General features: G+C 43.0%; 1 protein-coding gene across 3 annotated transcripts in view; it reads right to left on the minus strand.

The window, feature by feature from the left end:
- The window catches only part of PTPN3 (protein tyrosine phosphatase non-receptor type 3), a 165,033-nt gene that overhangs the window by 123,022 nt on the left and 29,622 nt on the right, over nucleotides 1-12,389 (minus strand). The window contains exon 1 of one of the 3 annotated variants that reach the window (XM_039568986.1): nucleotides 2,861-2,928. The exons of the other annotated variants lie outside the window; for them this stretch is intronic. The gene's annotated coding sequence lies outside the window, so the exon portion shown is untranslated. Of the gene's footprint in view, nucleotides 1-2,860; nucleotides 2,929-12,389 lie in introns of those variants that run through there. 3 annotated transcript variants of the gene reach the window in all.

Consider the following 12,389-nt stretch of genomic DNA (forward strand, 5'->3'; position numbering starts at 1 on the left):
GAAACCAATGCTACAAACTAACACCAACTAACACAAGCAGGAAGCAAAATAAATACTTTTTGCTTAGTATACTCAAAGCTGTAGCTTGGGGAAAAGAACTGAAAAATGTGGCTCTCTAGCTTTTGAACTTCTGTGCAAACTTTTCAGTAGATGAGTACACAGTGTTGCCTCTTACAGTAGTCAGTTCTCAAGTTCACAATTAAGAAGCTTAAGGAATGTGTTTCTCATTCAAAAAACAAAACAAAAAACCAACAACCAAAACCAAACCCACACAAAGTTTCTATAAAACTTACAATGAACATTTACCACATTTAAAACAATGAGATTGGTAACTGTGGTCCTTATCACTACTAAACTGCATTTTACTTTTAACCGGTTGATTTTTAATGAACAAATACCCCTATGCATAGATGCCAGCATGGCAAATATTATTTGTGAACAAAGTGACAAAATAGAAGAACTGCTCGCTGTACTGGCTTTTAGTCCACCTTGGAGAATTTAACATTAATGACTTCTGCACACAAGACTTTTGGTGTGCCTCTGTAAGGTTACTCTTTCAGTGTCTACGTAAAGCTATCACTTACTCATCAGTATAGAAAATGGGTCACAGCTCAGAAAAGTATGGACAGCTGTCTCTGCTATAATATGGACTATGAAAAAACAGTCCACCCAAGATCTCTAGAAATCAGCTGATATTTTAGACTCCTGGATTGGATGAAAACAGGATTTATCACGTGATAAGTCATGAACATATGCAAGAAGATGATGATACTACCACTAGCTTTTTTGTTACTACTTTTTTGTTGTTCCTGTCTACTGCTCTAAGCATATTACACCAATAATACAAAATGATTACTTGAGAAGCAGTTATGGAACTTTGCAATTTAATAGCATATCACATAACTATAGTTTTATCAGCATCTTACTTTGTACCAAAAGTATTTTGGAAGAATGGAGGTAGAGAGTTAAGTATTGTACAGTACAATATATTCCTGTGATATTACCCAAATTTATGTCCTGAAATAATGAACTGTTCCAGTCTTAGAATATGCAAAAAGTTGAAAATGGAAACATTAGAAATGCTTATTAAGTCAGAGAAAGAGATGACAAGTGTCAAGAGTTCTTCCAGGAATCCACTGCCAGCAATATTAGAGTGTTTAATGAAACAAAATTAATCTTATCATCACAAGTTGGTTCTTCAAATGAGCTGTTCTGTTAAGTGTACTTAGAACTATGCAGAACATTACGTTTTTCTTACGAACTAGAAAACAGAAATGTATTAGGTATTTGTCACCAGCCTGTCAAGACACTTTTGCCACAGGACAATGCCAGAGAATGTCACCATCATGGAAATTTAGCATTTGTATTGTATTAGCGAGCAAGCCTTTCTAGATATGGTAACTGAGCAGACCCTTCTTCCCCACAGTTCTGTTTGGTAACTGTTTCCCTTATCATCAAACACTCTCAGGTAATAGGGACCATTTGCTTCTTGTACAACTAGTTTCAGAAAAACTTTTTTTTAAAAAAAGTGAAAGTGCAACTGTCCTCCAAAGCTAAGAAAGTATATTACACATCTACATTCACCTTTTATAAATAATCTTTCAGTGCAATACTGTGCAAAATTAATTCTTCAGTAATAGACGTATTTCTACTATAAAGACAGTTTGGGATTAACAGAGTAGCAGTACCAATATTTAATAGCATAAAAGCACTAACTTGTTCTGCTTTCTGTTACACAGGTATTAGAGCAGTAGCAATTTGTGTGACAGGCTGCAGAGAGCCACAAGGGAAGCAACCATCCTAGCAAGGAAAATAAAAAAATCCCAACTGTATCTTTGAAAGAGTGGAAAGCAAGGAGCAACAGAAGGAGAGACTGACTAATTACTTCGGGTAAGTTCAGTCAAGAGAGGAAACGAGAAATGCCGCAAGATGAATGAGAATTATATATTAAAAGAAGTATCCTCTTTTACTGCTGTTGCATCTGTTCCATAACACCAATGAGGCAAATAGCTGTCACACTTCACATACATGGATATATCATATATATCTTAGATAAATTACAGATACATCATATATTGGAGATTTTTTTATCTCCATAGAGCAAGTCAGCACCCAAAATGCTGAAAAGAAACCTCTGTGGAGCCCAGGCAGCCTCTGTGGTGGGGCAGCTGCTGCTAACTAGCCTGTGGTACTGTATCTCCGGGCTTTGGGGTTCCGATCCCTCGGCAGACCCCGTCCATCGCTCCGGGCAGGGGCACGGGCAGGGCCGCTCTACGCCCGCAGCTCGTCTCCTAAACACGCCCGAGGTACTCGGGGCTCGAGAAAACTCTCGGGTCAGGTGCTCTGCCAACGATTTGGGGGGAAAAAAACGGGATTAGAGAAGGAGCCAAACTCGCCCTATAGTTACAGGCAGCAAAGGCGAGCGCAGGGGAGTAGGGGACGGGACGGGACCTTCCCCGCGCCCTGCCCCGGTGCCCTGCTCTAAACACACAAGGCGCGGAGCGGAACAGAAAACGGAGGGGCAACGCGGAGCGGAGCAGCGCCGCCCCCCGAGGGCACGGCACGGCTCGACGGGCTGACACCCAGCCCGGCACCGCCGCGCACCTTCCCGCTCGCTTCCCCCCGCGCCAGCCGCCGGGAGCAGCGCTCGCCCCCGCTCTCCCGCGAGGCCGGCGGACAGCCAGGCACCAGCGCGGGGCCGGCCAGCCGCCCGGGCACTCCGCCGCCCCGCCGAGGAGGAGGAGGAGGAGGGAGATGCGGGGGCGGCCCCGACGGCACCACCGCCCCCGCCTCCCGGAGGCGCCCCGGCGGCGCCAACTTTCCCCGCGCCCCGCGCCGCTCCCGCCGCCTCGCCCGGTACCTGCCGCGCCGCCCCGCGCCGCCGCCGCCGCCCCGCTCCCCCAGGGGGCGCAGAAGGCCGTCACGGCCGTCGCGGCCGCCGCCACCGTGCGGACCGAGGAGAGCAGGTGCGGAGCGGGGACCACGGAGCCGATCCCGCTCCCGCCGCCGGCTCCGGCTCCTGCGCCTGGGCTGGGCGGGCGGGGCGCGGCGGGGCGGGGCGGTGAGGAGCGCCCGCCGCCCGCGCTCGCCCCCTAGCGGAGGGAGCGACCGGCCGGGCCCGGCCCGGGTCCGCCCGCCCCGCCGCTGCTCTCTGCCTCGGCTCCGCTCGGGTCCCTTCGGCACTTTCCGCCGTTTCCCAGGGGGAACGGGAGCGGGGTCACCGCGGATGGCGGGGCTGGGGCTGTTTCCTCGCCTCCCTTCCCGCCCGCAGGCTCCCTGGCTCCGTCACCTGTTCCCCGCACGGCCGTGGTGGCCGCGGTCCCGCCCGAGTCCCTCCCTGCCCACAGCTGCTCCCGGGCTGTGCCCGCTGGCAGCGGAGCGCGAGAAGTTGTAGTGGCTGGCTCCAGAGGCTGACAAGAGCTCGGCACGCCGCCGGCTGGCGGGCCCTGCCGGGGGACGAGGAGCCAGGTGTCCTTCGTGCCATCTCTTGGGGTAGCAACGGGGCCGACGCAGGAGGTGACAAGTGTCTCCAGCCCGCAGCTGGTGGCACAGCCCGATCGCCTCCCCCCCGGGAGGAGGGCAGGTCTGGCTGCCCAAGGCGTGGGGATGCGTGTCGTGCCTCCCGCTTCCCTCTCGCTCCCCGCCGGGCACTGCGCTCCAGCGCCGTGCGGAGGGATTAGCTCAGGTCCTGCAAGCGGAGTAACTGTGTCAGAGCAACTCTACACCCATGCTAATTAGCTGAGCCTTTCAGCAGCGCTAATTAACTGAAGCAGAATACCTCAATGGCCAAGCAATCCGGTGGCGTTTTCTCTCCAGTTTTAAAGAATTTTCCAGGTGTTTGGTACTGCCCTTGTAGCACAGTTGTGCTAATGAGACTGTACATGAGATCAATGAAACAGTCCGGGTTAAAGTATTCAGAAAAATTCTCCAAACTGTGAAACTTGGATGGTGTTCTCCGGATCTGTTTTGGTCCCTGCCTTCAGCCATCTCTGTTAACTCAAGTGCAGGGGTGGGAGCAGGGAAGAGTGAACCGATGTGCCAGAAGCTCTCTGCAAGACACCCAGATCCAGAAAAAAACCTCCCAGAGACAAGCCCGAGAAAAGCATAGCAGACGATTCCTTGACATGGCTGTGTTTTTTCAAATTCCAAATTACCTTTCCAAGCTTAATTCAGGGACCCCTGTGCTGCATTGCACAGTATAAATATGCCTGCTGTGGAGACGGGGCATTCCAAAATACAATTTAGCTCTTGCCATCTGATTATCTGTACTGCTCTTCTAGTGAGCCATTTCTTGGTATGCCACGTTCTTGGTTTGGGGAAAGAAACATGAAAGCTGCAACTCCACTGAAGGCAGGAGAATGGGAGCCAGTTTGTGCATGTCTGCACGGTACTGCCTATCTAAATTTGAGTACTGGGAGGAGCATAGCTATGTCACAGGTTTTCCCACCAGGTGCAGTGCCCAATGCTGCTCAGCACAGCTGATTCACAGGATTTTGCAGATTTCCTGCAGGCTTCTCTGAATGGTTCTGTCTCACGCTCATGTTCACTAATATCTACCCTGAAAGTGATCTATCCCAAATGTTTGAGGAAGCCATCTAATAATCTAATGTCCCATCATTTATTAAAGGAACATAAACTTAATCTTCCATACATTTAAATCCTAATGGAATATTGACAAGCTTAATTCTCTTTAACTGTTTCTGAGACTCAAAGTGAGAATTAGGTCACTTGGTAATTACTCCAGAATGTAAGATAATTTAACTCTGGAACAACAAGAGTATTAAAAAGCATTGGCATTGCCCTCCTGAATCACCCCGTTAAGTCAGTGTGTTTCCACCAGAACCTCTCCTACTTAGAGGATTAGACCCACCTAATACTTTGTGCCTCATGGAGGGAAGTTAAATTTTCTTTGAACTGATACTCTGCATTTTCGAAAGTACTTGGCAAGCAATAGTCATCATCTTTTCCTTTAGAGAGAATGCAAGAAAACGTATCTGCTACATAACAGATATCCAAGGGCCAAGCTGCTTCTCCCCATATTGAAGGTTACTGCATCTTGCCCTTCACATAGTGCCATGTATTTCTGTAGGAGCCTTCATTCAGAAGCCTGATAGCCCATCCATTCCAATTAATCATAGTCAGGGCCTGACGACTTTAGAGATGAAATACGAGTGTATCAGGCTTTTGATTTAGTGGTATAGTTCCTGAACTCAGGACCAAATCTGTGCAGCAGACAACTCTTTCTTTACAAACATCGAAAATCCTACTGCTGGACCTTGAAGGAAATATGTAATCCCAGTCTTCCCCTAAGTTAAAACTATTACCTATTGTTTCAAGTGCTATCAGTCACGGCAGTGAAGAAGAGCATCCCCCACTTCTGACTGGGAGTTGCAGATTTAATGGGAACAGACCACAGCTTTCGTTTGCACACAATTACTTTCAGCTCCAAAGTTCTCTTCTTGGAAAATATTTTCCCATATTCCCTGATATTTGGAAAGGCAGAGAATCTTATAGTGATTAAGAGCAGGAAGAGAAAAAGGAATTTAATACCGAGGATTGCCACACACGGGATACCATAGTAGCACTGTCTCTCACCAAGAGATGAATTTGTCCCTCCAAATGTGATATCAGCTTATAGCAAGCACTTCTGTATGTGAATCCTCATCACCTACTTGTTAAAGTTGTGCTAAATTAGATAAATATTAATTAATTTTGTGTAATTTATTTTCCTATCGCACAATCAAAAATGTGGACAAGATACTAATTCCATGAGAATAACAGCCTTAAGTTAAAAAGAAAAACCACCACTCCCCTCTGAAAAAAATGCCAGCAAACCCCGTAAAAACAACAGAATAAAGGTTGTGTCTGTTATTTTCACCTTTTGTAGCTGAGACATTATTATTTTCTGTAATTACACGAACACACTATCATTTTGCAGGATCATCTCCCATTCACTGCATATTTCAACAGCTGCTTCACCCTTCACTGTGCATGTTAACCCCTACAGACTGGATGTCTGCTCTCATCCTGTTGAGTATCCAGCTGAAGACATCTAGGACACAGTTTTTCTACTAAATTCCTGAGTGTATTTATTCACATCTCTGAGCACTTTTTTAAATTAAAAAACAAAAAAAATCACAACCTGAACCACTGCTCAGTTTACTCAGGAAAAAAAAAAATTCTAAGTTACTGATTGGAGGGAAGAAGTCCAGCTGGAGTAACTTCCTCATCATCACCCAGAAGTGCTGTCACAATAACAAACATCTCTGAGAGCAGTTTGAGCAGCCGCATAGCCAGGGATCAGATACTGATTAAAACCAGATGAGGAAAAAACCTGTGAGTAGTGTTACTTTAAATATAGATAAGTTCTCCAGTTAGGATGGCCTGTGGTGATTTGAAGAAAAGTGTGCAACTGTAAAAAGCTGTTGATGCCCTCTCCCAGGAAAAGTTAAAAGCCGGGGTGGATGGATCTCTGAGCCACCTGGTCTAGTGGAAGGTGTCCCTGCCCATGGCAGGGTGGTTAGAAACAGATTTTTAAGGTGCCTTCCAACCCAAACCCTTCTATGATTCCATGAAATATGTGTGCACACACACACACATTTTCAGAAGTTAATCAGCCAAATTTAAGAGGAATTCCTTCATGTCAACAAAAGACTCCTTGCTGTCAAAATCATGGATATGTTAAAGCTTCTCAAAAGATAGTTGCAAATAGGGAGTTCGTGTGATTGTTTTTAGTTAGCAATTCCTTATCTTAATTCTTCTTGAAAAGGCAAATTATGATCAGTTCAGCTGGAGGCAGAAACTCATGATGGGAAACTTCATCCCAAGTAATTACATTCTGGCACAGTTGTAACAGAAGCAGGATCTCTATAAGAAAGATATTTGGCAATCTGTGCTGTGGTCACTCTGCCTTATAGATACATCTGCATATGCAAGCACAGAATAAGCTTCTCTCCACTTCCAGAGAAGCTAAAGTTCTAACCACCATCCTTATCTCAAGTTCACAAGACACTTAAAAACATAAACCAACAGTGAATTTTCAAAAAAACCCTAAGTGGCTTAAAGTATGTTCCCATTATCACAAAACACCAGTTTAAGTGAACGCAGACTGGGAGCGTGAATACACACAGGCAGTGAATGTTCCCAGCAGTTAGACAGTAAATTGTCTGGCCAAAGTAATTTATGTGCTTGCACAGTCTTCATGGATATTATCCTCCTCCCACACTTTGGCTGACATTTTTAAAGTGCTTTCATTTACTTACAAACATGTATGAAGCACGTCGTGCTGATTCATGAAATGCGTATCATGAAATATCGGTTAAACAGAGTGGAAGGGTGCCGGAAAAAATTGACCCTGGGGATGTGCCTACAATGTTGCGCTTTGACCTAAACAGTGAAAGTTGTACCAGGCTGTAAAAGAGTATTTCTGAAGGAAACAGTGAAAGTATAATCAACCCAGCCATTTAAACTTTGGTACATTAAAATATCTAGCTAGGAGATTACTCTGTGTGTACATGTATAGAAAAATTAAGTAGTAATTTTTATACCTACTTTGATTATCTGATGGGTAGTACACTGAATATGTATTTACATGAATATTGGCCCTTCTGTTACTGACAAGTGTTCATCTCAAATTATCGTTTTGGCTTACTCTTCATTTACTGCCCCTTATGGCCACTCAAAGGTTTCCTCTTACTAGTAATATATAATGATTGTAAATTATGAAAGAGGGAGACATATTGCTGTAACTCACATAATTTTTTTCATTCACCTATAACAGTATTTCCCCACTCCAGGATATATCTTTTTTAATCTCAAAAAGTATGATTCATAGGAAAGAAGTGTCAAATAATTTTTGCTTTGTCTAAAATTTGCAAATGTTTTACATTTAGCAATTAACCATGAAAAACATATTTAAATGAATCTTATTTAAATCGACCCAGCATATATATTTAATATAGCTGCACAAGAGAATCAGCATGGTACTATGCTAATTTTCTGTAAAACATTTTTTGTTCCTTTCAAAATTACCACTCCCTGAAGTAAAACAGGAGTCCATTTTCAGTTCTGCATCATTTGAATTTGAGATGGAGCATTGAAGAAAGCTGCTTTAATAGAAGCTTAAAAGACATGGAATTGAGCCTTTAGGGAGTGTTGGGTACTTTTCTTGTCGTTCTGGTTGATTGATTTGCATGATGTGGGTGGGGAATGTTGTTGATCAGGCTGTCCATTTTAATTTTGTACTGGCTGTGTCAGCTTTAAAGTGAGGGGTGAGTATATAAGCTTTAGTACAGACACTGTGCTGCAGGCCAAAATAAGTAAAACAGCACTATATACACTCTTGAAAAGTGTGATATTTAAGTCAACTCAGAATATCATATGCTGCAATGCATTATTTTTAGTCTCGTATTGAGTAAGTGCCTTCTCTTTTTTCTTTTCCTGATTCACATGTATATAAACAAGGTGAAATAAAAGTCTTTAAACCTAACATGCCACTGTCCTGGTTCCTTGAGAAGTACTGCTCTGAATTTAGCAGAAAACCAACAAGCCTTAATGATGAGACTTGAGATGTCCCCTAAAGGAAAAAAATTCCTAAAACTTATTTTGCTCTTCTGATTTACTTTGCAGTGCGTGCCAGATTTGGCTGCTGTCAGATCTGTGTGTCTTACCACTGCCTGATATCCTATAAAATCACTCTACTTAAGAGGGGTTGGATCAGTCTCCTAATTTGTTGTTATATACACACCTATTGCAATCAGACTTCTTTTTTAAAAAGGCAGAGCAACTCTGCACTTGCCACTTTTTGTGAACCATTTCTACCCAGAGTGTTTAACTGGGTAACTGTTCTTGCTGCATTGCCTGTGATGCTGCTATGATCGTTGTGAAAATCAAAAGCGCCTTCCAACAGATGGCACACAGGCCAATTAATGACAGCAGTGCTTCTGTGTTACTTGGTGTCCTATAAAAATGGAACAAACAGCCTTCCCTTTTGCCTGTGTTATAATAAAACAGTGTTCATTGCCACTCTCAAAAATGGGAAAAACACCCCCACCACCAAAAAAACAGGTCTCTCTTTCCACCCACTCCCCAGCCCATGACAAGGAAACTATGTTTCAGGAGATGAGTAATAGAGCAGCTTTTTTTTCTGAAGGTTACAATCAATACAAAAAATAAAACCTTAACTATACTTCTTTTAAGAGGTTCTTAATGAAATGTGCAAATGCCTCAGCATTTTTGTATTCAGCACAGTTCAGTCCAGTAGTACATGGGGTTATAACGTACCTAAGGAGAGAAGACATAAAGAATTAGGTCTGGAGTCTGGGGAAGGCAAAAGCTTGACTAGACTAATTGATTTCCAGACCGATGTTTTAAAAATCTATACCGTGAAAATACTAATGAGTTCCTTTTTTGGAGGAATGAGAAGAAGTTCTAAATTTAACTATGAACTTTCAGTAACTTTCAGTAACTATGAGGTCTTTTGCTCTGGTATTTAGGATACAAAGCAGCTGGAGAGGTTATCTTCCTATGAGCCCTCCAAACATGTCTCAGATATGTCTGGTGCTATTTGTTGTGATGGGCACAAAAAAAAGCAGTGTGTATCAAAGAACTTAAAAGCTGAATGTTGTAACATTGAATTTATAGACACCTGGCTCTGGAGTAAAATCCTACATTCAGCTCTTGGGCTGCTTCCACAGAATATGTAGGGATAGTTTTCCAGCTCATGTCGTGTTGGAGAACTGCCAACAGACTGAATCAGGAGTGCTTGGTCAACATCTTCAGCAGAGAGATGCCAGCGTCAGTGGTTGGGAGTGCTCTCTGCAGTGGTACCTGTTAAATCTCGCATCTCTGCCTCAGCTCCAGAGACACACCTCTGTTCACTTGGGATCTGTTTCCACAAGTGTGCTCTCGAGTGTAGGTAGGATTTATGTCCCTTATTTCTGGATGCTAATAAGGACCAGGTATTTTCCAAGTGGTGGTTTCACAGCCCTGTTACTGCAAATGTGAGTGTCTGCAGGAGTGGAACTCAGGGGACAGACTGCACACTGCCAACCCCAGCTGCACCCCCGAGGTCTGTAGTTTGTTGCCCAGTAAACACTAAAGGTTGTAATGCGGGAGTTTTAAATTTAATCCAAATCCCACTCTAGACTTTCTAAATACCCATGCTGTACCTGACTTTTCATGCTGTTCATACTTATGAACTAACTCTCATGAGAAATGATCTGATGCTCTGAAAGGGCTGTCATCATTCCGTGGATTACACACATTGACAGAGAAGAATTGAAAGAAATCAATTGAAATGTGTTAAAATAATTCACACATTTATAATTCTGCCCTCCTGGTAAAGTCCTCAATTACAACATCCCATTTAATATTGGAATATTACATATTCCTTGTCACAAAACTATCTTTTTGGAGGTTATTGAACCCTGTTAAAATATTGGCCACTTTTGAAAAGAAACATAACCTCCTGATTTTCTTCAGCTTTGCTGCAAAACCATTTCTTAAGTTCAACATGAGATCTCAAAAGTTAGACTTTGAGGCAGCACAAAGCTCTCCAGACAGTGGTGTTTAGTTTTCTTCTCCCCAAATCACCTTGTGATGGAATTTGCAGTGAAGCTGATGTCCTTGCAAGGCAAAAATAGGAAAACAGGCTCTTAGGTGCTTCTTTAGATACTTAGATTGACTCCAGAGTAAATAGAAACAAGATTTATTATCCAGGTCCCAGCACTTCAGTCAAGTGTTCTAATTTCTAATTATTCCAAGCAGAGTGAGACATGTTTTCCCCAGAGTGACCAGGCGCCTAAGTAACCCTTAGAATTGCTTTAGTTAGAGAAAGAAGTCTACTCATTATCTCCTACTTTCCTAGCAAAAAATGAACGCCAGCATTTCTAGTTTAAACATGTAGTAAGAGTGGCATCTAATGGCCCTGAAACCCTCAGGATGGTGGAGGTGGACATGCTGATTTTTAAAGGGTCACATATAGGTGTTTTGCCATTTTATTAGGAACTGTAGGAACAAACTAAGGATTTTGGATTCCACCAGGCACCTAGTTCCACTGGAATCTGCAGTTTTTGATGCTCAGATACTTGTGGATCCTGTCTGAAGCTAGTTTGCTGATGTGAAGAGTTTGTGTACTCTTGGTTAGCTACCATCCCTATAAATAAACAAATATATACCACTACAGTTCTATAGAACTATAGTTCTTCCTTTCCTGCCTTCCACTCCATACGGAATTTTTATAATTCTTGAATTACAACATGACATAATCACCAACATTTCCTCTGGCAACACTGTATCTCTGTAAAGCCTGATAGCTAACAAGAACTGTTTTCAAAGCAGAGCTGATCTCATTGCTGATGCTTGTCCATAAAGATGTTTTGACATGATAAGATTCTGTATAAACTGATGTGTTTGTTATTGAAACAAAACTTAAGTCTTCATATCTATTCAAAAGGGAAAAGAAGAAAGATAGTAACTACTGGATGGAAATGGCAAAGCAAAAGAATTAAGGAAATTCTCTAGCTGCTGAAAGACTCTTATAAGTACGGAAAGAAACAAATTAAACTGATAAGAGTAGGGTATTTGGCCTTTATGCAAATGGTTCCTGATGCTTCTCCTCCAAACCTTTCTTTATGAGTCAATAGCTTAAAGTAGCACACACCCAACACTGCTGTAACCTGGTATGCTGCTATCTGGAAATTTAAGATTAGACTCTGTCAAAAAACTGTCAAAGAACAGACCATAAATTAAAGGGGGGCAGGGGTGGGGAGGGGAAGGGGAGGTGGCAGTGGTTGCTTACAGTCCCTTAGAGGCTGCTATTCTGGTCAGAGAATTATTTGGAGCAAAATAGCTGCAATTATAGGTAGGGAATATAAATGGGAATTTGAATGAAATATACACAGTTATATGACCCACTAATGACTCCAAAAAAGGGCATAAGATGAATGAGTCACCGAGTTTTAAATATAGGTTGCTGCAATAGCTTTACCATCAAACAAGGCTCCACTTGAATTAAAGGGGAGTGAGGGCTATATGATGGGGTCCTACAGCTATGCTTCAGTGACAACAAAGGCAAAGGCTACACAAGTTGTTTCTATTATGAGCAATATAAGAGAGAAGCATTTGCAAAGGGATGACTCACGGATCAGAGGGCTTTCAGTTTGACTCTGATACAGCGGTTCAGATAAATGCGCTCATTATTTTCTATAGCCTGTGACCTTTCCCGATTCAGAAATAGTAACATTTATTTTTCTGCACAATATTTATTTTAACACTGTTACTATTGATTTCACTGTATTTCATCATTTGTTCCAATTGTATAGTTAGGCTCACTTGCTAATATAAGATCAGCAGCTTTCTAAAGGCAAAGAAAATAGCAAAGTCGTGCT

Source organism: Corvus cornix, chromosome 2 (genome assembly GCF_000738735.6).
Source record: "Corvus cornix cornix isolate S_Up_H32 chromosome 2, ASM73873v5, whole genome shotgun sequence".
In the NCBI taxonomy this organism is placed as follows: domain Eukaryota; kingdom Metazoa; phylum Chordata; class Aves; order Passeriformes; family Corvidae; genus Corvus; species Corvus cornix.